At 44.8% G+C, this 22999-nt stretch overlaps 1 protein-coding gene across 9 annotated transcripts in view; it reads right to left on the minus strand.

The window, feature by feature from the left end:
• Positions 1-22999, minus strand: part of MARK2 (microtubule affinity regulating kinase 2) — a 154930-nt gene that overhangs the window by 69845 nt on the left and 62086 nt on the right. The window contains exon 1 of one of the 9 annotated variants that reach the window (XM_069738830.1): positions 19344-19467. The exons of the other annotated variants lie outside the window; for them this stretch is intronic. The gene's annotated coding sequence lies outside the window, so the exon portion shown is untranslated. Of the gene's footprint in view, positions 1-19343; positions 19468-22999 lie in introns of those variants that run through there. 9 annotated transcript variants of the gene reach the window in all.

Raw genomic sequence — 22999 nt, forward strand, 5'->3', positions numbered from 1 at the left:
AAAATCCTCTCAGGGGCAGCAGATGTAATGCGCCACTATTGGTTTTCCACACTATACACCAGAAAAACTGCCTAAACTTTCAGCATGTCAGAGACTTGTGTGATGACAGTCTCAGGCAGGCACTCACAGACGTGGCCCTTAGCACTCTTTTTGTTCTTTTTGTTTATTATGGCAAAACACTTTTATAGATATCATCTAGCGCTTTATAGATATCATCATCATCGTCGTCCCAACTGGGGCTCACAGTGTTCATTACAAAGACAGTATGACATTGTAGTGTGCAGGAAAAAGGGTCTTCATCCAGCAGCCCCTACATCAAAACAAGATAAACCTAAAACTTCACATTTATTTGGATCAATGTTAAAAACGAAAAAATAAAATCATGGCAAAAGGCGTCCAAACGTATAGTCTATGCATTTCAAGCAAAAACGCTCTTAATTATGACCAATCATGTCTTTGGAATGTGGGAGGAAACCGGAGAAGCCCAAGGAAACCCATCAAAACACGGGGAGAAAATACAGACTCCTTGCAGATGTTGTCCAATGTGGGATTAGAACCCAGGACTCCAGCGCTGCCAAGCAACAGTACTAACCACTGAGCCACCGTGCTGGAACAGCAAAACACACCCCAGTAAATGACAATGCAGGAATCAGACTCTCAGCCCCTACATCATGCTGCTCTCAGATTACATAGGAGAAACCTGGTGGCAGATTCCCTTTAACACATAGCTTTGTTGTGATGAACCACCTTATGGAACATGCCATTTTGATGTGGGAAGAATTAAAATTAAAAACTGCTGCAGAATTTTGAAAACCTAACATCCTAACAAAATACAAACCTTTTATATAGATGGTGCTGATGAAAAGCAGACAAGGTGAAAATGTGATCAACTTTATTTTGTGTGGTATGACTTCCTGGATTAAAAGGTACAGTCATTCAAAGTTTGACAACTGGTAAATGTAAATTTGTTTTCCATTTGTCAAGTTTCTGAAATTTTTTAGAAATAAATGCAAAAACCATATCGACCTAAACTTACCATTAACAAAAAGAATGTATCACGGAAAAAAATATCTGAAAATCACTGGGACATGTTGAAACATTCAGAGTTGCGCCCACATAAAGTGACACATTAGAGTTTAAAAATTTGGCCTGGTCAAAAAGGGGTTAAATAAGCAAATCGCCTCTTCAGAAATAAAAAAGACAAAGACTATCCCTCTGAAACACTTGTCTGCAAATGGAGTCTTTATTGACTTTTGGGATAATTACCAGTGATGAGAGAATGTGCTGGGATAAGGTGTTATCTTAGCATGCTCGGGTGCTTACCGAGTGACTTCGGCGTGCACAAAAAACATGTTAGCGTCCCCATGGCTGTTGAGCAGCCGCAGCACATGCAGTGATTGTCTAACAAACAGGAAATCTACTATGCATGTGTTGCGGCTGTCAAACAGCAGTGTGATATGCTCTAACATGTTTTTCGAGCACACCAAAGACACTCTGCTAGCACCTGAGCATGCTCAGATAACACCTCATCACTAATAGTTGCTTTAGATAAGTGACTAGAGTTCATTCCTCTTCCTCTCTAAATAGGCTATTTGCATATTTAATTTAGGAGAGGAGCATTGGCCTATAAGTCTTTCTATGCCAAATTGTTGTTTCCAGAGGCAATAAATCACAGCAAAGTCATATATGTTAGACTGAATTCAGTCTGACCACCGGGAAAACTTTCGGATGCATATGGATGCCATTCAACTGATCAAAAGCGTGTCATTTTGGGCTCAGTCCCGCAGGTATACAACCTCATACCTTTCTGGAATAGTAGGCATAACGGTGATAGCCTGATGCTTTATTTTATACAGAAATTTTTTTTTTTTATCATATCTCATCTTTAAAAACAACCTGCCAGCTCTCCTATTTTAGTTATATAAATTACATTTCGCCTTACCATAACAATTCTGGACCCTTTTTTTGCCAGTAATTTGATGAAAATTGAATTTTTAGAATTAGGCATATCCATTCATTTTATGTGTCCTCCCCTATACACTGGAAGGTTGGTGCTCACAGCAGGGACGGGCAAGTTGCAGTGACAGGTAGTAACATCCAGCCAGACATGATACAGTTGTATCCACTTTTGGCAGAGAGCAGGACTAGCCATGGACTGGTTTCCAGCCTGCGGATGTAAATACGGGGGGACAGAAGCTGGAGATGCACAATGTCAATCAAACCCTGGGGTTGGGGCGGTATTGACCATCTAATGTGTATGGGGGGCATTTGTCAGGGAATAGAAGGATTGGGGATGCTGAACGTCACTGTATAGTAGGCGAGATCCGCCACCATCAGGGGAGCATCCACCTATCCCCACAGGCCTGGAGAGAGAGCAGTCAGCCAAACAACCGCTATCCAACAGCTAGCCTAATATCTATGATGGGAAGGAAAGTATAGAAAGTATAGAAGACCTTTCCATCTACGCAGTGATTGTATCACACATAGAAAACCTCTACAAACAATATGCCTCTACCTTAGAAGAGAACATGCGAACGCTGATCGTATCATTGTGCCATTACCTCGATTCAACCAGTTTACAATTATATCTGAATTATGTGCCCGTTCTAGTCGCCGCGGTACTAAGTCCAGCACCAGATACCTTATTAGATGAATATTTCACACGCCTAAGTAGCAGGGTGGAGGCTAATACTCTAAGCTGCTTGATACAGTATGGCACATTCACACGGTAAATCCCTACATTACACTGCAGAGTTCACCACATTCTTCAGTCAAAAAAAATTATATAGACACATCATCAATATATTCCTAATTAAAGGGAACCTGTCATCCCCCCCTGGCGTTTTTAACTAAAAAAAAGAGCCATCTTGTGCAGCACTAATGCTGCATTCTGTCAAGGTGGCTCTTTTAGTTGGGGTCCCTACCAACGCTGAAATATTCGTTTTTTTAATTAGCCCGCCATACCTGTAGTCTGTCCAGGGGGCATGTCTTTTCCCCCCAGGACACAAATGCCTCCCAGCCATCACTCAGCCCCTCCGTGCACCGGCTCCTCTGCAGTCATTAACGTCCCCGGCGCCTGCGCTGCAAGTTCCTTTATCGGGCATGCGCAGTTTGCGCTGCCCTTCTTCGACTCCCATCACATGATGGGAACTCACAGACTACAGGTATGGCGGGCCTAATTAAAAAAACGAATATTGCAGAATTAGAAGGGACCCCAACTAAAAAAGCCACCTTGACAGAATGCAGCATTAGTGCTGCACAAAGTGGCTCTTTTAGTTAAAAACGCCCCGGGGGAGGGGGGGGGCAGATGACAGATTCCCTTTAAATGTATTTGATGCTGGATTAATCTAGACGGGCAAGCAATAAAAAAAAAAATTAAAAAAAAAAGTTTTATTTTGCTCTATTGCGACTAATACATAGTGTGTCCAGTTCGATGTTAAAAATTTGGGGAAAGGTCTTTAAAAATGGTTTCCGGGATTTTCGAAAAGTTGGCCAAGAGTAGGAGCTGTTATAAAATAGAAGACCACCACTTAGGCCGGGATCACACATACGCCAGATACGGCCGAGTCTCGCAGGTGAAAACCGAGCTCTGAAGCCGGCACTCCAGAGCGGAGCGTGCAGCCGCACAGCAATACATGGAGCGGCACGCTCCGCTCCAGAGTGCCGGCGCCAGAGCTGGGTTTTCACCTGCGAGACTCGGCCCTATCTGGCATATGTGTGATCCCGACCATACAAAGTGAATCTCCCTGCTCCTTCAGTAGTACAGTCCATCACTCATGTGACCACAGCAGCCAATCACAGGCCTCTACAGTCACGTGCCGTTCGCGCAAAAATCACAGCGGTGGCCAATGATTGGCTAAAGCAGGTTACAATGCAAGATCGCGAGGGTGGGGTAGAAGGAAAACTCAACAGACAAGGCTTCAATTTAGTTGATTATCCCATACTGTTGTTCAACTTTATTTCTACATTAGATTTAGCTTGTGGGTTTAGTTTGTCAAGACGCAGAGTTTGGCTATGAATTATATGACACTTGTGCCCCCCCCTTGTTTTACAAGGGATTGAGAAGGGGTTGTCAGAGTAGTGAACAAACCCTTTATTAATTTAGTAATGAAGGAAAATATACATTTTTTATGCTATTAAAATACATTTCTTGCAATGAGGTCCTATGCCGTCAATATCCATCTCTTCTCCTAAGGCTAAGCGAATATATATGACAGCAAAGGGACCAACCTTAGCCTACATGTTAGTGCACATAGTCCACCTTGGGGTCTGTTACAGCTGCAGCATGCACTAGCATGGACTACACTAGTGCTTCTAAGGGCCCCTTTCCACTTGTGTGAGAAAAAAACGGTCCGATTTACGGACCGAAAAAATGGATGTAACGTGTGCGATTGTCATGCGAGTGTCATGCGAGTGTAATGCGATTTTTTAATCGCATCATCCGTTTTTACATCCGTATGCAATCCGTTTTTTTTCTCTGCAACTATTTTTATACAGTCATTTACAGGACTATTTACAGTGTTCTGTGCCACAGAATGGTAAGGTATCCGTAAAAAACGGATGGAATACGGATGGTCCGTATTCCATGCGTTTTTTTTCTCGCACCCATTGACTTGCATTGGCGAGTCTCGTCCGAGAATCTCAGCAATACGCAGCATGCTGCGATTTTTTTCTCAGCCGACACAGATTTTTCTCAGTCCGATTTCGGCTGGGAAAAAAAATCGCAAATGGAATGTCACCTATTGAAAAACATTGGTCCGAGTGCAATCCGATTTTTTATCGGATTGCACTCGTCCGTTTTTCTCACAAGTGGAAAGGGGCCCTAAGGCTGGGTTCAGACGAGAGTGTGCAAAATTGTCTGTTTCATCCAGAAAGAAGGGAAAAAAATAAATTCTCATCTGTATGAAACCGCATGTTTTATATCCATAGGGCTACCAGTTTTTACATCAATAACTTAATAATAAAAGGCCAAATGCAATGGATTTGTGAAAAACATAATATACGGAAGGCAACCTATAAGTAATCATCTTTTTTTTGCATACCCACTGACTTGTAATATAATGGGAGAGTCTGATGTGCAAACCAAAAAATAAATCTAAGTGTATAAAAGAAAAAAAAACTGCTGCATGCACTTTCTGTCCGAGCGTAAAACCGATCAGGTGAAGCATCTCACTGACTTGCATTGGTCAGTGTGCTGTCGATACACAAAACTTTCAGCTTGTCTGAACAAGCCCCAAATAGTAGGCAGCTCCTGCACCTGTAGCTATGCGGACGAGCAGACAGAGCCAGTCATGTTCTCAGTTTACGGACAGGATTGGTCCGCACGGTTCAAAGCGCGTTTGGACTTAGTCCAGGCTGGTTGTTGAATACAACTGACTTATCTAAAATCATGAAGATCCCTGAGGGAATCATTATTTATCAGGGTTCACAGTATGTAAATGCTGTATATTATTAAAAGAAATCGAGCTCAACGTTTTTTTTTTTACTTTTTAAAGCAGTTTCATTTAAAGGGAACCAGTCAGATGATTCATGGTGCCCCAAGCACAGGCCGCATGATTCAGAGACCGGCTCCATTACTGCCTTTATGTACCTCAGTGACTAGTCATCCCCGACACCTCGCCCCCAGCTAATGTTTAAAAGCATTTTTTAGGCGCCCAACATATTTTCAACAACTAAGCCAGTCTCCGATTCATGCTGCTCATGGTTCGGGCAGCAGGAATCATCTGACCAGTTCCCTTAAAGAAAAAAACTCAGAGGATTTAACAAAAGCATTTAAAGGTCGCCCTAGAAGACCTTTGCCACTGGGAACCCTTGGGTGACCACATACAAACCAATTTCGGTCTGTAACACAGCAGCTAATGGATAAAGCAGATACATTATGTGCCATGCTTTCCTTATGTGGGTAACATAGGAAGCGTCAGGAAAAAAAAAATTGTATGCGATTCAGTCTGAATGAATGGATATGGATTAAGGTGTAGCTAAGGAAGTCAACCTTGGCTGCAAACGCCACCAGCAAGCCACTACTGCACTCTAGTTGTCCAACACTGCCCTGACATTACTTTGAAAGTCATAAAGGCGGCCACATGCAGGTGCGTCACCAATGGCCAGCTTCAGAGCCACCAAACACATTTTGAGGACTTTGTCCCTCCTAATAATTAGATACATTACACCCTAGATCCCCCGTCAGAGGCCTCTCATCCAGCCGTACCAAATCCTTTGCTTTGCACTAAAGAGGGGCAAACACCCTGAAACAAGTGTTTGCTAATAAAGTATGGTTTGGCTTATATCCCAAGCTATGTGGCAAGGCTTCGTTAAATGGTCGATATTGACTTTAAGGATTGCTACTTCAAAAAGGTGGTGCGAGAGTTCAAGTGCTCTTCCTCCCTGAAGAAGCAGTTTGCATGAGGTCTCACGCATACAACCATATTATGCCCAATACAATGGATCTGTACAAGTTTATGGACCCATTCACTTCCCTTCATGTAAGTAATTTTATACACAGGCACTATCAGCATGCCAAAGCCCACAAAATAGAGAACCAGAGGGACTCTGCACAGCCAACCTTGTGACGTGTACGTGGGGTTAATCCAAATATCTGCACCATTAATGCGTGCTTTTAATTGTCAGTAGCATTTTTAAAAAGGTGATAATTTGCGATCAATGATACATGTCTGGATAGCTAGAGGCTGAAAGAGATCACTAAACTTGTGAAAACTTTATCTGTAACTTTGTAACGGACAAAAACTATACAACTATAGAAATGTGTCCAAAAAGTTGGCTGCAAAATAAACTTTTACAATATAGCGATCAACACTAGGAAGTTTACTACCAATCATGGTATAAAACAGAAGGGTGGAGATACTAAATTACCGTATATACTCGAGTATAAGCCGACCCGAGTATAAGCCGACCCCCCTAATTTTGCCACAAAAAACTGGGAAAACTTATTGACTCGAGTATAAGCCTAGGGTGGAAATGCAGCATTTACCGGTGAATTTCAAAAATAAAAATAGATCATTATTTCCCCATAGCTGTGCCATATAGTGCTCTACACCATTCATATTTCCCCATAGCTGTGCCCCATATAGTGCTCTGCACCGTTCACTGTGCCCCCTAGCTGTGCCTTATACGGTGCTCTGCACCGTTCACTGTGCCCCCTAGCTGTGCCATATACGGTGCTCTGCACCGTTCATTGTGCCCCCTAGCTGTGCCTTATACGGTGCTCTGCACCGTTCACTGTGCCCCCTAGCTGTGCCTTATACGGTGCTCTGCACCGTTCACTGTGCCCCCTAGCTGTGCCTTATACGGTGCTCTGCACCGTTCACTGTGCCCCATAGCTGTGCCTTATACGGTGCTCTGCACCGTTCACTGTGCCCCCTAGCTGTGCCTTATACGGTGCTCTGCACCGTTCATTGTGCCCCCTAGCTGTGCCTTATACGGTGCTCTGCACCGTTCATTGTGCCCCCTAGCTGTGCCTTATACGGTGCTCTGCACCGTTCATTGTGCCCCCTAGCTGTGCCTTATACGGTGCTCTGCACCGTTCACTGTGCCCCATAGATGCTCCACATTAATCTGTGCTGCCGCTGCTACTGCTGCAATAAAAAAAAAAAAACACATACTCACCTCCCTTGATTGCAGCTCCCGGCGTCTCGTTCCGGCGCCTCCATCTTCCCGGCGTCTCTGCTCTGACTGATCAGGCAGAGGGCGCCGCGCACACTATACGCGTCATCGCGCCCTCTGCCTGATCAGTCAGAGAGCGCAGACGCCGGGAAGATGGAGGCGCCGGCCGGGAAGATGGATCGGCGCCCGGCGGCTGGAACGAGGACAGGTGAATATAACATACTCACCTAGTCCTGGCGATCCTCGCGCTGTCCCCTCCTGTCTTCGGCGCTGCAGCTTCTTTCTCTATCAGCGGTCACCGGCACCGCTGATTAGAGAAATGAATAAGCGGCTCCGCCCCTATGGGAGGTGGAGCCGCTTATTCATTTCTGTAATGAGCGGTCCCACGTGACCGCTGAAGAGAGGAAGAAGCTGCAGCGCCGAAGCCCGTGGGACGGCAGGGACAGCGCGAGGATCGCTGGGACTAGGTAAGTATACCCCAGCGCCCTCAGCCCCTCACCTGCCGACCCCACCGCTACCGTGACTCGAGTATAAGCCGAGGGGGGCACTTTCAGCCCTAAAATTTGGGCTGAAAATCTCGGCTTATACTCGAGTATATACGGTATAACTTTTAATGTGAAACACTAAAAAGCTTCCAGGCTAAGCCACAGACTAACATGAAATGACACAATAAAACATGTATATCCTCATGTCTTCCAATTCACCAATATACAATCGAATGATACACAATAGCAAGATAATCTTCCTGCCTATAGGTGCGACCAATGCAAAGGCAGGATGGCAGAAAATACCAATCAATAAAAGGAACGGTCTCTCCGCAACTCAAGAGATGACCTAATGAGAGGCATTCCAGGTAGCATGAACCATCAGATAACAGATAAGACTCATGTTTCCCACAATTCTTAAGGATCAATGATGCATGTTCCCCACGGTACTATCGACGCGATTCATGAGAGGAGGTAGGTTGCCTATCATTCGATTATATATTGGTTTATTAGACATGTTTTATTGTCATTTCTTGTTAGTCTGTGGTTTAGCTTGGAAGCATGTTAGTATTTAAAATTAAAAGTTATATTTTAGTATCCCCTATGAACTAAACGTCATTGTAGAGATGATCTCAGCCGATCATCCAGTTAATTTGATCCATACAAGCAATGGTGGGGACTGATGACTGTAAGCAATGACAAGACAAAGATCTGAACCATAAAGATTATGTACTGTAGAGCTGAGCCTAACCAGTCATCAAAGGGCATCTATAGATATCGTAAACCGCACAGGAATAGGTTATTGGAATATTAGGCGTTAACACAATACTTCACATTGAAGGGGCTATCAAGCAAGAAAAAAATAATTTTTAGACCTGTTAAAAACAAACCATATAGAACCTACTATAGAGCTTTCTATAGTTGTCAAGTTCCTAGTTTTGTGTGAAGGGGGCGGACGACTGGTTCATTTCTGTAGGTAAGCTACACCCCTTCTCTTTCTCATTTGAATAGCTTAGCTAATGCATAGACAGTCAGCCAGCCCCCTTCCCCCACAGACCGCACCGGTCATGTGCCAACAAAGCACACTCCCTCCAGTGCCGAGAGCGGGAAATCGGTGGAGCTCTGGCCATTATTAGGGAAAGTAAACTGCTTATGATTTTATAGCAATAGGTATTGCTCAGGACTCTTACCAGGATTCAGACACTACCCCAGAATACATATGCCAAGATTAAATAAGTAAATAATCTTAATAATAATCTTTATTTTTATATAGCGCTAACATATTCCACAGCGCTTTACAGTTTTGCACACATTATCATCGCTGTCCGCGATGGGGCTCACAATCTACAATCCCCATCAGTATGTCTTTGGAATGTGGGAGGAAACCGGAGAACCCGGAGGAAACCCACGCAAACACGGGGAGAACATACAAACTCTTTGCAGATGTTGTCCTGGGTGGGATTAGAACCCAGGACCCCAGCGCTGCAAGGCTGTTGTGCTATCCACTGCGCCACAGTGCTGCCCTAAATATATATATGTGTATGTGTGTGGGCGGTGACTGTGTGTGTGCGCGTGTATGTGTGTGTGCGCGTGTATGTGTGTGGGCGCGTGTATGTGTGTGGGCGCGTGTATGTGTGTGGGCGCGTGTACGTGTGTGGTGACTGTGTGTGCGCGTGTATGTGTGTGGGCGTGTATGTGTGTGGGCGGTGACTGTGTGTGCGCGTGTATGTGTGTGGGCGGTGACTGTGTGCGCGCGTGTATGTGTGTGGGCGGTGACTGTGTGTGCGCGTGTATGTGTTTGGGCGGTGACTGTGTGTGCGCATGTATGTGTGTGGGCGGAGACTGTGTGCGCGTGTATGTGTGTGGGTGGAGTGTCGGCGGTGACTGTGTGTGTGTGTGGGCAGAGTGTGGGCAGTGACTGCATCAAATCCGCAGTGTAGTGCACAACCAATGTAAGTCTATGGGAGCCGCAGACTTGTTGTGCACATGCTGTGGAAAAAGCCGCACCGAAACGCAGCTTTTTTTCTTTTTTTTTCTTTTGTGCGGAACTGCAGCGTTTCTGCACCCACAGATTTGCATTGAGTCGGGCACATCAACAAAACCGCAGATGTAAAAAAGATCTGCGGATTTGCAGCGGATGTGGGTCAGAGAAACGTTGCAGTTCGGGAGGATGGAGGAGTGTGGGCGGAGTGTGGGCGGTGACTGTGTGTGTGCACGTGTATGTGTGTGGGCGGCGACTGTGTGCGCGTGTATGTGTGTGGGCAGAGTGTGGGCGGTGACTGTGCGCGTGTATGTGTGGGCGGAGTGTGGGCGGTGACTGTGTGCGCGTATGTGTGTGGGCGGAGTGTGGGCGGTGAACGTGTGTGGGCGGTGACTGTGCGCGTGTATGTGTGTGGGCGGTGACTGTGCGCGTGTATGTGTGTGGGCGGTGACTGTGCGCGTGTATGTGTGTGGGCGGTGACTGTGCGCGTGTATGTGTGTGGGCGGAGTGTGGGCGGTGACTGTGTGCGTGTATCTGTGTGGGCGGTGACTGTGTGTGCGTGTATCTGTGTGGGCAGAGTGTGGGCGGTGACTGTGTGCGTGTATCTGTGTGGGTAGAGTGTGGGCGGTGACTGTGTGCGTGTATCAGTGTGGGCGGTGACTGTGTGTGTGCGCGTGTATGTGTGTGGGCGGAGTGTGGGCGGTGACTGTGTGTGCGTGTATCTGTGTGGGCGGAGTGTGGGCGGTGACTGTGTGGGCGGAGTGTGGGCGGTGACTGTGCGCGGAGTGTGGGCGGTGACTGTGTGCGCGGAGTGTGGGCAGTGACTGTGTGTGTGCATGTATTTGTGTGGGCGGAGTGTGGGCGGTGACTGTGTGCGGGGGTGGAGTGTGGGCGGTGACTGTGTGTGGGCGGAGTGTGTGTGGTGACTGTGTGGGCGGAGACTGTGTGTGGGCGGTCACTGTGTGTGTGTGCGGAGTGTGGGCGGTGACTGTGTGTGTGTGCGGAGTGTGGGTGGTGACTGTGTGTGTGTGCGGAGTGTGGGTGGTGACTGTGTGTGGGCGGAGTGTGGGTGGTGACTGAGTGTGGACGGTGACTGTGTGTGTGTGGGCGGAGTGTGGGTGGTGACTGTGTGGGCGGAGTGTGGGTGGTGACTGTGTGTGGGCGGAGTGTGGGTGGTGACTGTGTGTGTGGGCGGAGTGTGGGTGGTGACTGTGTGTGGGCGGAGTGTGGGTGGTGACTGTGTGTGGGCGGAGTGTGGGTGGTGACTGTGTGTGTGTGCGGAGTGTGGACGGTGACTGTGTGCGGGGGCGGAGTGTGGGTGGTGACTGTGTGGGCGGAGTGTGGGCGGTGACTGTGTGTGGGTGGTGACTGTGTGTGCGGGGGCGGAGTGTGGGTGGTGACTGTGTGTGTGGGTGGAGTGTGGGTGGTGACTGTGTGTGGGCGGAGTGTGGGTGGTGACTGTGTGTGTGGGCGGAGTGTGGGTGGTGACTGTGTGTGGGCGGAGTGTGGGTGGTGACTGTGTGTGGGCGGAGTGTGGGTGGTGACTGTGTGTGGGCGGAGTGTGGGCGGAGTGTGGGTGGTGACTGTGTGTGGGCGGAGTGTGGACGGTGACTGTGTGTGCAGGGGCGGAGTGTGGGTGGTGACTGTGTGTGTGTGCGTGTATTTGTGTGGGTGGTGACTGTGTGTGGGCGGAGTGTGGGTGGTGACTGTGTGGGCGGAGTGTGGACGGTGACTGTGTGCAGGGGCGGAGTGTGGGCGGTGACTGTGTGTGTGTGCGTGTATTTGTGTGGGCGGTGACTGTGTGTAACAACCTTTATGCCGTTCGCTGCTCGAGAACAGAATATGGCGCTGCTATGAATGACTCAGAGCACAATATGATATTAAACCAACTTTTCTTTATAACTTATGCAAAAAATGACAGAATTTTCTCTCCCAACACAATATGGGCCACAACAGCCACAACTCACAGAATACAAGTGATGCAGCCTGAGAGACCCCAAGTGCCGGCTTCACAGACAGGAATCAGACTACCCCACAACTATACCACTCCCTCCCTTACCTGTAATGGGCCTACACGGGGCTATACTGTGCCTGTGACACGTGGTCCTCTCAGGTACACAATCTTACAGCCGCCTCCCGCCTAGTTTACACTATATCACGGGTACCCGGTTTTTATATATATATATATATATATATATATATATATATATATATATATATCACAGTACATACTCAGTGTATACGCCGTGCACTGTCTTATTGTTGAGTGCTCAGAGTACTCTTTTGCAATCTATGCTTCAACGGTAAATAACTGAATTTGTTATACAGACGTCCAGCAGCGGATTAAATAGGTATTTGAGCCACCAAATCTTCTGATGGAGATCCAGATAAAGTTCACCAATAATTCCAGGAATATCCTTATAACCAGAATCGTGAAGCGCAGGAATCCACACAGCGTCTATTAGTTATCAGGCAATTCTTAATACAATTAATTAGGCTGTGAATCCTACCTAGCTATCCCTAGCTAACTACACAGCCGGTGACCGGTCACACTCTCTGTTTACTCACAACAATAGCTTTCTTGAAATCATACAGTCCCAAAACAGGAATGCCTCAAGGTCTGGATTCCCCACTCTCCATCACTGCGCTGCTTCTTCTCAAACGCCCAGAAACTCTCTCTCAGGTAACCGTCCTGTTTCCAGAATCTTCTTGTCTTTAACTCATGGGTGACCTCCGGTGGCTGAACAAAATTACTGCATTGTAATTATCCTGTCTATTACTCAAGGGTGACCTCCGGTGGCTGAACACAGTTACTGTATCAACACTGTTTATGATAGAAAAAAAAGACATCACCACTTTACATGTGTGTGTGGGCGGGGTCTGCGGGCTGTTCGGGTGTGTGCAGATGTGTGCGACGCTGTGCGGGTGTGTGCAGGACTGTCCGTGTGTGCATGGGGGTCTTTGGTGTGTGTGTGTGTGTGTGTGTGTGTGTGTGTGCAGGCATCGTCCAATGGGACTACAAGTCCTATCGGGCTATGCCTGCTACAGTGACAGTGAGTGACACATTAGCCGATGATGGGACAGTAGTAGACCCATCATCCGGCTAATGTGTTGAATGTGAAAAAAAAAAACCACACATATACAGTACATACAACAGGCCACATACAGTACATACATATAGATATACAGTACATATTATTATTTATTATTATAGCGCCATTTATTCCATGGCGGTTTACATGTGAGGAGGGTACACATAATAAAAACATATAAGAGTACATACTCCCCATCACCTTGTCACTTTGATCTCCCAAGCCAATATCACCTGTAAAAAATATTAAAATAATAAACCAACAATATAGTCCCTGATGCGCAGAAATCCTCAGTCAGCGGCCATACTGGCAGCTATGGAGGTGGCTTTCAGAAGGCTCCCCGCTGCCATGGTAACCCATTGGTAACTCATTAGTGCCCCCTATCCTTCCATTTAAAAGCCACCATGGAAGATTGAGACTGGCATTTATATGGTTAATAGCAGAGGATAAAAGCTCCGCTCTGGCCATTGCTGTTAGACAGATACCGGCTATGTAGCATAGCAGATATCTACTGAAAAAGCTCCTGAGCCCCATTCACACACTTTCACCCCAGTATTGACATACATGTACTCATTGTGTGCAAAGGGTTTAAAAAAAATAAATAGTAGTCTTGGAAATTGCTGGCCACTTGGCCTTCTTTTAGACTTAAATTTCCTGTCTTTTCAGGGAACGTTTTTGGTAGGGTCCTTATCAATAATAGGTTTCTAATGACTGGTAACCCCTCTATACACAGCTGATGACACAGGATCCTCCAATCACAATAGGCCATGTCACAGGTGACCTCTTCCCCCTCCCTTCAGAATGACCTCTGCACATGCTCAATTAGATGCCTCAATACAAAAGACGGGGACAGTGTCAGACCATTGTGGCTAATATTCATGTGCTGTTTCCTGAAGTTTGTTGAGCCAGTCTAAAAAAAAAAAAAGCCTCAGTGGCCAGAATGAAAATTGCTAAATTTCTATGTTATTTTTAATGCAGATTGTGGGAATTTTTTGTTTGTACAGAAACCTGTTTGAAACAGATCATTATCTAGTTATATATTTCTTTTAAGACTTATTGAGTTTGTCAGCCTCAGATTTCTGCCACAGAATTCCTTCCAAATCCACATCCAAGTTTTCAGCATGAAATAAATATCAGCCATCTAACCGTATGCCCTAAGGTGAATCTGTCACTTGATTTTCTTGCGGTATTAAAAGGACGGGGTAAGTACAGGTCTATTGCCATTAAGGTTGGTATTTTGCAAAGCCATGTGTTTGAATTGTATTTTTATTTTTTTTTTTTTATTACAAAGCAATATTACAGCAATCCCAGTGCTCTCCCTTATTTTTCTGCATTGGATTTCCTCCATTGGATGCGGTCACTCTTCTCTCGCTCACATGGCCCCTGTGTGTATGAGCCATAATACAAAGCTTGCAGACTCTCAGGACTGAGAAGGGCAAGGGGAGCACTGTTGTTTTTTTTTTTGCTTGTTTGTTTGTTTTTGCTGGTCTCACGAAAAGTAAAATTCAATGGTTGCAACGTTTTATGTAAGATTTTGTCTGCAAACAGTTGTAATAATAAGCGGCTCTAAATCAGGGCAACATAGTTAAGTTCAGACAGATCCGTTTCTATTCTCCAGGACAAAGCGGAGACTTTGTTTTATTGTTTTTACGTGCTTCTATTTCCTTTTTATTTAGCAAGTTCAGCCTGTCATGCTGGCTTTCTGGCGTAGTCTTAAATATACTACCCACTCGAATCCTGTTGCTTTTCTGGGATTCCCTATATGTACGGTAAGTGGTTTGTCTTTCACCTACCCGCTTCAGAATCCCTGGTTGTCTAAATGCCCTCGTTAACACGGTTTTCGATTCACCATATCATCATTGTTGAGACGCGCCTTGTGCAATACCAGTATTTCAACAAGTTTTAAAAGTCATGTATCCTCAGAAAATCACTTATTACTTAAATCGTCTTTGTAAGGCCATGTTCACATGCACTGCAGGAATTCTGTTTTTCTGTTCTACCATAAGAACAAGGGGAAAAAAACCTGAATTCATGACGGCAACACATCTGTCGCATAACTGGCAGCCAATGGACCCTATTGACTTATTCTAGATGACTGACCGCTGAGAGTTATAATAGGATAACATTACTTATTCTGCGGAGATCACTTTTCAGAAGTCATCCCGTTATCACAGGCACCGTTCAGCTTGTTTCACACATCAGGAAAATATGAACTGTGCCAGGATCAGAAGACCCAGCCCGACCACAAAAAAAAATACAAAAAAATCCCCCCCCAAAAAATCTGTATGAATATACCTTCCCAGCACAACCAATTTCATAAAATTTTTAAAAATCGCAGTTTATACAAATCTAGCAAAAAAAATAATATAAAACAGAAACGATCACCCCTAGAAACATTATTGCTAGCAGGATATATATTTTTTGGAGACCGTACAAGGAGATACAGGCTGAATGGCTACAATACAGGTTCGAGTCCTCACAGATGAGGATCCATAGTGTAACTTCATCGTATAGAGGGAGCTACACTTCATGAAAATGCTGCTCTGCGTGGCAAGTGAGCAGCAAATCGGATCGAAAATAAAAAATAAAAGCACAAAGAAAAAGTAACCAGGAGTAAGTGTAGTTTTAATTGTTTTTCTTTTCTATAAATCAATAATACACATGAAAATAAAATACTTTGTAATAGATCTGATCAGAGTAATCCACTTCGTTCTACACCTGGACTATTCCTTCTTAGGGTCGGACTGGCCCATAGGGGAGCAGGTGAATCCCCCCCGGTGGGGATCTGGGCTCCCAACTCCACTGTATGGGCAGTAAGTACTTGGTATAATTCACTTGATTCACTCTGTACAGAAAAAGAGCAGCATTTCATCATTCATTAACCAAACTACCCAGTGTATTATTATATAGAGATATAGGTAAATGTGAGATCGAGGGTAGTTTAATATTTGTTTGCAGGTGAAAAGTGCCCCCCAAAGTCAGTGTTACTGGTGGGCCTTTGCCACACCAGTCCGACACTGCCTCCTAATATATTGCAATCATCATATTATACCACCACGGTGTGCTTGCAATTGCTCAATTTGCTTTTTTACCCACCTAATTCTTTTTTCTCTGCTCTCTGTAGAAACAGGAAGTCTCTTGTCCCTACATTTATCATTCCCCTCTTCAACTCCTGACCCAGCTGCTGCCTCCTCCCCTTGCCATTGACTTTTGCAGTGACTCGTGACAGGGTCTGGCAGCGCTTTGGACACAGCACTGGAGTCTATTGAACACAGGTGAATCCGCATGTGTTCACTGAACTGTGCGGATTCGCCGCGTCCAATACATTGCATGGGTGACATTTTTGCTGCGGAGACTTGAATCTCCAGAAGAGAAATGGACATCCTACGGTATGGAGTGCATGTCCGTCTCGGCGGAGAGCCGCGGGAGTCTACGGACGCATAGTGGGCATGTGATTATTGGAGACTCCATCCACAATGCTGTAACAGCTGGACGCAGCAGAAGTACGCAGCGTCAAACCCGCAGTGTATACTGATCGTATACACCTGATACCCTAAGGCTACTTTCACACATCAGTTTTTTGCAGTCAGGCACAATCTGGCGAATTTAAAAAAAAAAAAAAAACGGATCCGGCGAAAGTTGCCACCGGATGCGTTTTTTCTCATAGACTTGTATTAGCGCTGGATGGCCTCACGTTTCATCCATTTTTGCTAGATCCGTTGAAAATTTGTTTTCCGCCGGCCAGAGAAAACGTACATATGAACGTTTCTGTCCGGCGAAAAAACGGGCAGCGATGGATCTGGTAAAGAACGTATGAAACGTGAGGTGAAATTATGGAATCCGGAGATTGAATCCCGTTTTTTTTTTTTTTTTTTTACACAAATCATGCATTTTTTCTCTCCTCCCCAGAACAGGAAATCCAAACTCTATCCCCGGGTTAAAAAAAAAAAAAAAACGTTAAAACCCATTAAAAATTTCCTGAAAGCGAAAAAAAAAAACAAAAAAAAAACGGATCCAGCAAAAAAAACAGATCCGTTGCATAAGTTTTTCATAATTTGTGCCGGATCCGTTTTTTTTTTTTTTTTTTAATTTGCCGAATTCTGCCCGACGGCAAAAAAGAGATGTGTGAAAGTAGCCTAATAAACGGGAAAAAAAGGTCCAGAATCCAGCATTCAGTTTAGTGGATTTATTAACAGTGTGAAGATAGTGAACAAATTTGCGCCGGATTCTTGAACTTTTTATGTATGAAGGGTTGGGACTCTATCCGTGCACCAAGTTATAATTCAGGAGTGCCGTCCTTATTAAAACAGGGAACAGAGACTTTCTGTTTTACATACAGCTAGGAAGGATTCAGCTAGTCAGTTTTTAATCATGTGATGTCATAGATCTAATGGAAAAGAGAAGAATCATCTGCGTAGAAGGACAAAATGAGCAACTGCAAGTACACAGTGCTATAGAATTTAATGACTGCAATATAGTAAGAGGACAAAAATTTTGATGTGAAGAGGGTTTCTTGAAGTGAACAGACTTTCCTATAAAAAGTTCTATGGAGAATTGTAACAGACGTTGCAGGAGAATTGCAGCAGAATGTCGTGTCTGCCTATATCTCCTCCTATTTCCCTCCTCCATAGAATTTCACAAGTACCATCTATCTCAGTAATGGCAAAATGTAATGACGTTTTATGAGTTAATGTGAAAAATCAATCCAGAAGAAGAAATTAAAAAGTATGTAGATTTCTCTGATCAGATATATTACGTAGCTTATTTTCATGTGTATTATTTATTTAGATAAATAAAAATTAAAACAATGACTGTTACTCTTTAAGAAATGATTTTGACTAAAAAAAAAATTCCAGCTGTTGTGTCTACAGCTCTGATAAAGACTTAGGTCTTGCTATAGTTACACACTACAATCCTTTGAATCTGCAGAAACGTTTCCTTTCCTTCTGCCCTTCTCGTCAGTCACAGGCATGGGTCATACTATTCCAAAGGAGCCAAAAGATTAGGAGAGTTGGAAGCTTTCCCACTGCATATGCCAAATGTGTTCACAAAACCAACCGGGATGTAGGGGTTCATTCAGACATCACATTTTCTTGTATGTGTGCCATCAGAGGTTTTCAAACGTACAAGAAAGACTCTCGGGGCAGACTCTCGGGGCAGACTCTCGGGGCAGACTCTCGGGGCAGACTCTCGGGGCAGACTCTCGGGGCAGACTCTCGGGGCAGACTCTCGGGACAGACTCTCGGGACAGACTCTCGGGACAGACTCTCGGGGCAGACTCATAGGTCTGTTTTCTTGTATGGGGAAAATACCAACGTCTGGATGAGCCCTAACAGAGATGGTAAATATAAATGAAAAGTTGCCCTGATACTATAAAAGATGAAATGCAGAGTGAATTATGAATAGTAGCCATGCCTATTTTTTCTGGGTACTTCCCATATTTGCTTTCTTGGTTTGACATACGTTTTATTACCCGGGCAAGCAAACAACAGTCATAAGGATTTCACGTTTACACCAGTGTAACTTGATGACAAGACTTCCTGAGCTGACATCATTCTTATTTCTACAGGAGGGGAGCAGAACACTGTAGGTCAGTTCTAATACCGCCATAACAAGCCAGTCCAATGCTGCAATAAATTCACTTTATCCGTGGACCCAATACTGAACATTGCAGCAGTAAAGTACCGACCCCTAGATGTCCGGCTGTAATCTTTGCACTTGATAGTGTCACCTGGTCTCATGTTGAGGTCTCTATTTCCTGGTTCGCCACAGGTTATATCAGCATTTATAACAAGGCTTGCTTTATCTATTGTAATGATATATTCCACATATTGTAAGTGTAAACACATAAAAGGAGCATCAGAGACACATTCATTAAAATGTGTTTTTTTTTCTATTGGTTAAGTAGGAGGAAACCACATAGAAAGAAAACATTCTTCGGTTTATCTAGGTTCTGCGACATCTGTAGTCCTGTGTTCTCCTGGATGCGAGTCTCTATGCCACCATTGTGAATGAAACTTTACATCTATACTCGGTAAATGCAGCACAAACTCAAGCATATAATTAAGATCTAAATATAATCTTGCTATGTCACAAAAGAGATTTGTCACTCACTACTTTCATATTGCAAATAACGATAATAACAATGCAATTATTCCGCCCTACCTGAAGGAGAGAAGGCACAACGGCTAGACTCAGGCGAGTTTGCGGAAGTATTCTCAGTGTACACAAAACAGGTAAGAGGGCAGAGCCGGGTGTTACTGTATGTTTGATCAGTAATCTTCCACCCCTCCCCTCGGCACAGCTTAGTAACACAAACAAAACGTTTAGATTACTGCTCCGGCCGGAGAGGATGAAAGTGACCGGGCAGTGCAAGGGTGCAGCATGAGGGCGGCCTGTGCGGTGTCTACCGGCTTACACAATGCGCACAACTCCAGAACTCAACTCCTCTCTATTAGGCTAGGTTCACACTAGCGTTGCGCCGCCCTGCGTCGGCGACGCAACGCGCGACGCACGTAAAAACGCGCGCAAACACGCGCGCGTTTTGCGACGCGTGCGTCGTTTTTGACGAAAATCGGACGCACAGAAAATGCTACAATGTAGCGTTTTCTTGCGTCCGACGCTAGCGTCGGAAACGACGCACGTGGCAAAAACGCCACCAAAACAACGCACGCGTCCCCTATGTTAAACATAGGGGCGCGTCGCCGCTGCGTCGCCGCTGCGTCGCCGGCGCAACAGCGACGCACATTGGCGGAACGCCAATGTGAACGTAGCCTTAGTGGACTATTATTGTCTCAACATGCAAAGCCTTGTAGGCAACTACTTTAAATATTTTCCCATCTCCAACAGGGTTAATAATGTTCATCAGCAAATTTCTCTGCACAAACGCAGTCGCTTCGTCCTGTGGTCACACAAGTTTTTTGCAGCAATCTCTGGAAAAATGTCGCAACGAATAAGAGGAGCCTCGTGGTCTCACAATGGAAGAGAAGTACAGTCTAGTCAATTGTCCAAATAGATTTAAAGAGGTTGTTCTAAAAAGCAACATTTATTATACACTGGATAAGTGAGAATTGTGCGATCACCGAGAATCTGACCATTGCGTCCAACCCCACTCACAAGAACTAGGGTACCAATATCCTTGTGTGAATAGTGTGCTAGTGAGCGTACGATACCACTGCTCTATGCACTGTCTATAGGAGTGGTGGCCTACATGCTCACTATCACTACGCTCACACAGAGGACTTTAAAGGGGTTTGTCCAGGACATTACCATTGATAACCTCAGGATAGATCATCAATGTTGGATTAAGAACCCTAGAATGTTAGAGTTGGAAGGGACCTCCGGGGTCAACGTGTGCAACCCCCCTGTTCAATGCAGGATTCACTAAACCATCTCAGATGTCTGTCCAGCCTCTGCTTGAAGACTTCCATTGAAGGAGAACTCATCACTAGTGATGAGCAAGTGTACTCGTCGCTAGGGTGGTCTCCGAGTATTTGTGACTGCTCGGAGATTTAGTTTTCATCGCAGCAGCTGAATGAATTACAGCTACTAGCCTGCTTGATTACATGTGGGGATTACCTAGCAATCAGGCAACCCCCACATTTACTCAGCCTGGCAAGTAGCTGTAAATCATTCAGCTTCTGTGATGAAAACTAAATCTCCGAGCAGTCATAAATACTCGGAGACCACCCAAGCGTGCTTGAGAAAACCTGGGCAAGGAGTACACTCGCTCATCTCTACTCATCACCTCTCCTGGCAGCCTGTTCCACTCATTGATCACCCTCACTGTTAAGTTTTTTCTAAAATCTAATCGGTATCTTCTCCCTTTCAGTTTCATTCCATTGCTATTGCTTGGTGGGGATAGGACACCCGGCGGTTTAGATTAGGATAAAGGATCCCCAAGAATGAAAATTAAAGGTGCTATTCAATCATATAAATGGTAACGTAACTGTGTTAGAAATGCAGAATGATTATTCAACCAGCCCCTTGTAAGCAAATGACTGGTCACATGTAAATACGGAGAGGGAAAAAAAATTGCTTTTCTTGTTTTAACTAAGATTGATGAGCAGCGCTGAAATCAGAGCAGCTGTCATAATGATAGAAATGCCAGGTTCAATTATTTGCATTTCTAACACACTTAAAATGTATTTTATCAGTCTCAATAACCCTCGTGCACTGTAAGGCCATGTGCACACGTTCAGTATTTTTCGTTTTTCGCGTTTTTTCGCTATAAAAACGTGATAAAAACGCGAAAAAAACGCTTACATATGCCTCCTATTATTTAAAGTGTATTCCGCATTTCTTGTGCAAATGTTGCTTTTTTTTCCTCGAAAAAAATCGCATTGTGGAAAAAAACGCAACATGTTCATTAAATTTGCGGAATTGCGGGGATTCCGCACACCTAGGAGTGCATTGATCTGCTTACTTTCCGCATGGGGCTGTGCACACCATGCGGGAAGTAAGCAGATTATGTGCGGTTGGTACCCAGGGTGGAGGAGAGGATGCTCTCCTCCACGGACTGGGCACCATATAATTGGTAAAAAAAAAAAAAAAAAAAAAATTAAAATAAAAAATAATGATATACTCACCCTCTGATGGCCCCGGAGTCCTCCCGCCTCTCATCGGTGCACGCTGCCGCTTCCATTCCTATAGATGCTCTGTGTGAAGGACCTGCGATGACGTCGCCGTCTTGTGATTGGTCGCGTGACCGCGACGTCATCGAAGGTCCTGCACATACACACCATCTATAGGAACGGACGCCGCTGAGGAGATCGGCTGTCTGCAGGTAAGTATAACCATTTTTTTTATTTTTTTTAAACATGATATCTTTTACTATTGATGCTGCATAGGCAGCATCTATAGTAAAAAGTTGGTCACACTTGTTAAACACTATGTTTGACAAGTGTGACCAACCTGTCAGTCAGTTTTCCAAGCGATGCTACAGATCACTTGGAAAACTTTAGCATTCTGCAAGCTAATTTCGCTTGCAAAATGCTAAAAAAAAAAACGCGAAAAAAAAGGAAAAAAAACGCAAAAAAAAATATGCGGATTTCTTGCAGAAAATTTCCGGTTTTCTTCAGGAAATTTCTGCAAGAAATCCTGACATGTGCACATACCCTCACATTCAGCTATGATCCCAGTTGTGGATTATATATTAAATCAATAGTCACCTTCAACCCCTTAACGACCGCAGATACGCATTTTAACGACGGCAGTTAAGGGGCTTTATTCCTCAGCAACGCTTTTTAACGGTGATGAGAAATAAGGGTATAGCGTCCCCCAGCCTCGAAAAATCTCCGGGGTAGCCGAGACCCTGGAGAACATGATCAGGGCCAGTTTTTATGGTCCCCTGTCACGTGATCACTGTTATTCATCGAATAAAGGCGATCACAAAAAAAAGTTTGAAATAAAATTCATTTCTCTCTCCTCTGGTATGATCTAACATATTACAGAGGAGAGAAATGGGGTCCCCCGAGCACCCCAGGTACCTCCGCCATCCCTGGGCCCCCCGATCCGTCCACTGGCCCTCTGCATCATCTTCCTGTTTGTGCATATACAGTTAGGTCCATATATATTTGGACAGAGACAACATTTTTCTAATTTTGGTTACAGACATTACCACAATGAATTTTAAACAAAACAATTCAGATGCAGTTGAAGCTCAGACTTTCAGCTTTCATTTGAGGGTATCCACATTAAAATTGGATGAAGGGTTTAGGAGTTTCAGCTCCTTAACATGTGCCACCCTGTTTTTAAAGGGACCAAAAGTAATTGGATAATTGACTCCAAGGCTATTTCATGGACAGGTGTGGGCAATCCCT

The sequence above is a fragment of the Ranitomeya imitator genome, chromosome 9, assembly GCF_032444005.1.
Source record: "Ranitomeya imitator isolate aRanImi1 chromosome 9, aRanImi1.pri, whole genome shotgun sequence".
Taxonomy (NCBI): domain Eukaryota; kingdom Metazoa; phylum Chordata; class Amphibia; order Anura; family Dendrobatidae; genus Ranitomeya; species Ranitomeya imitator.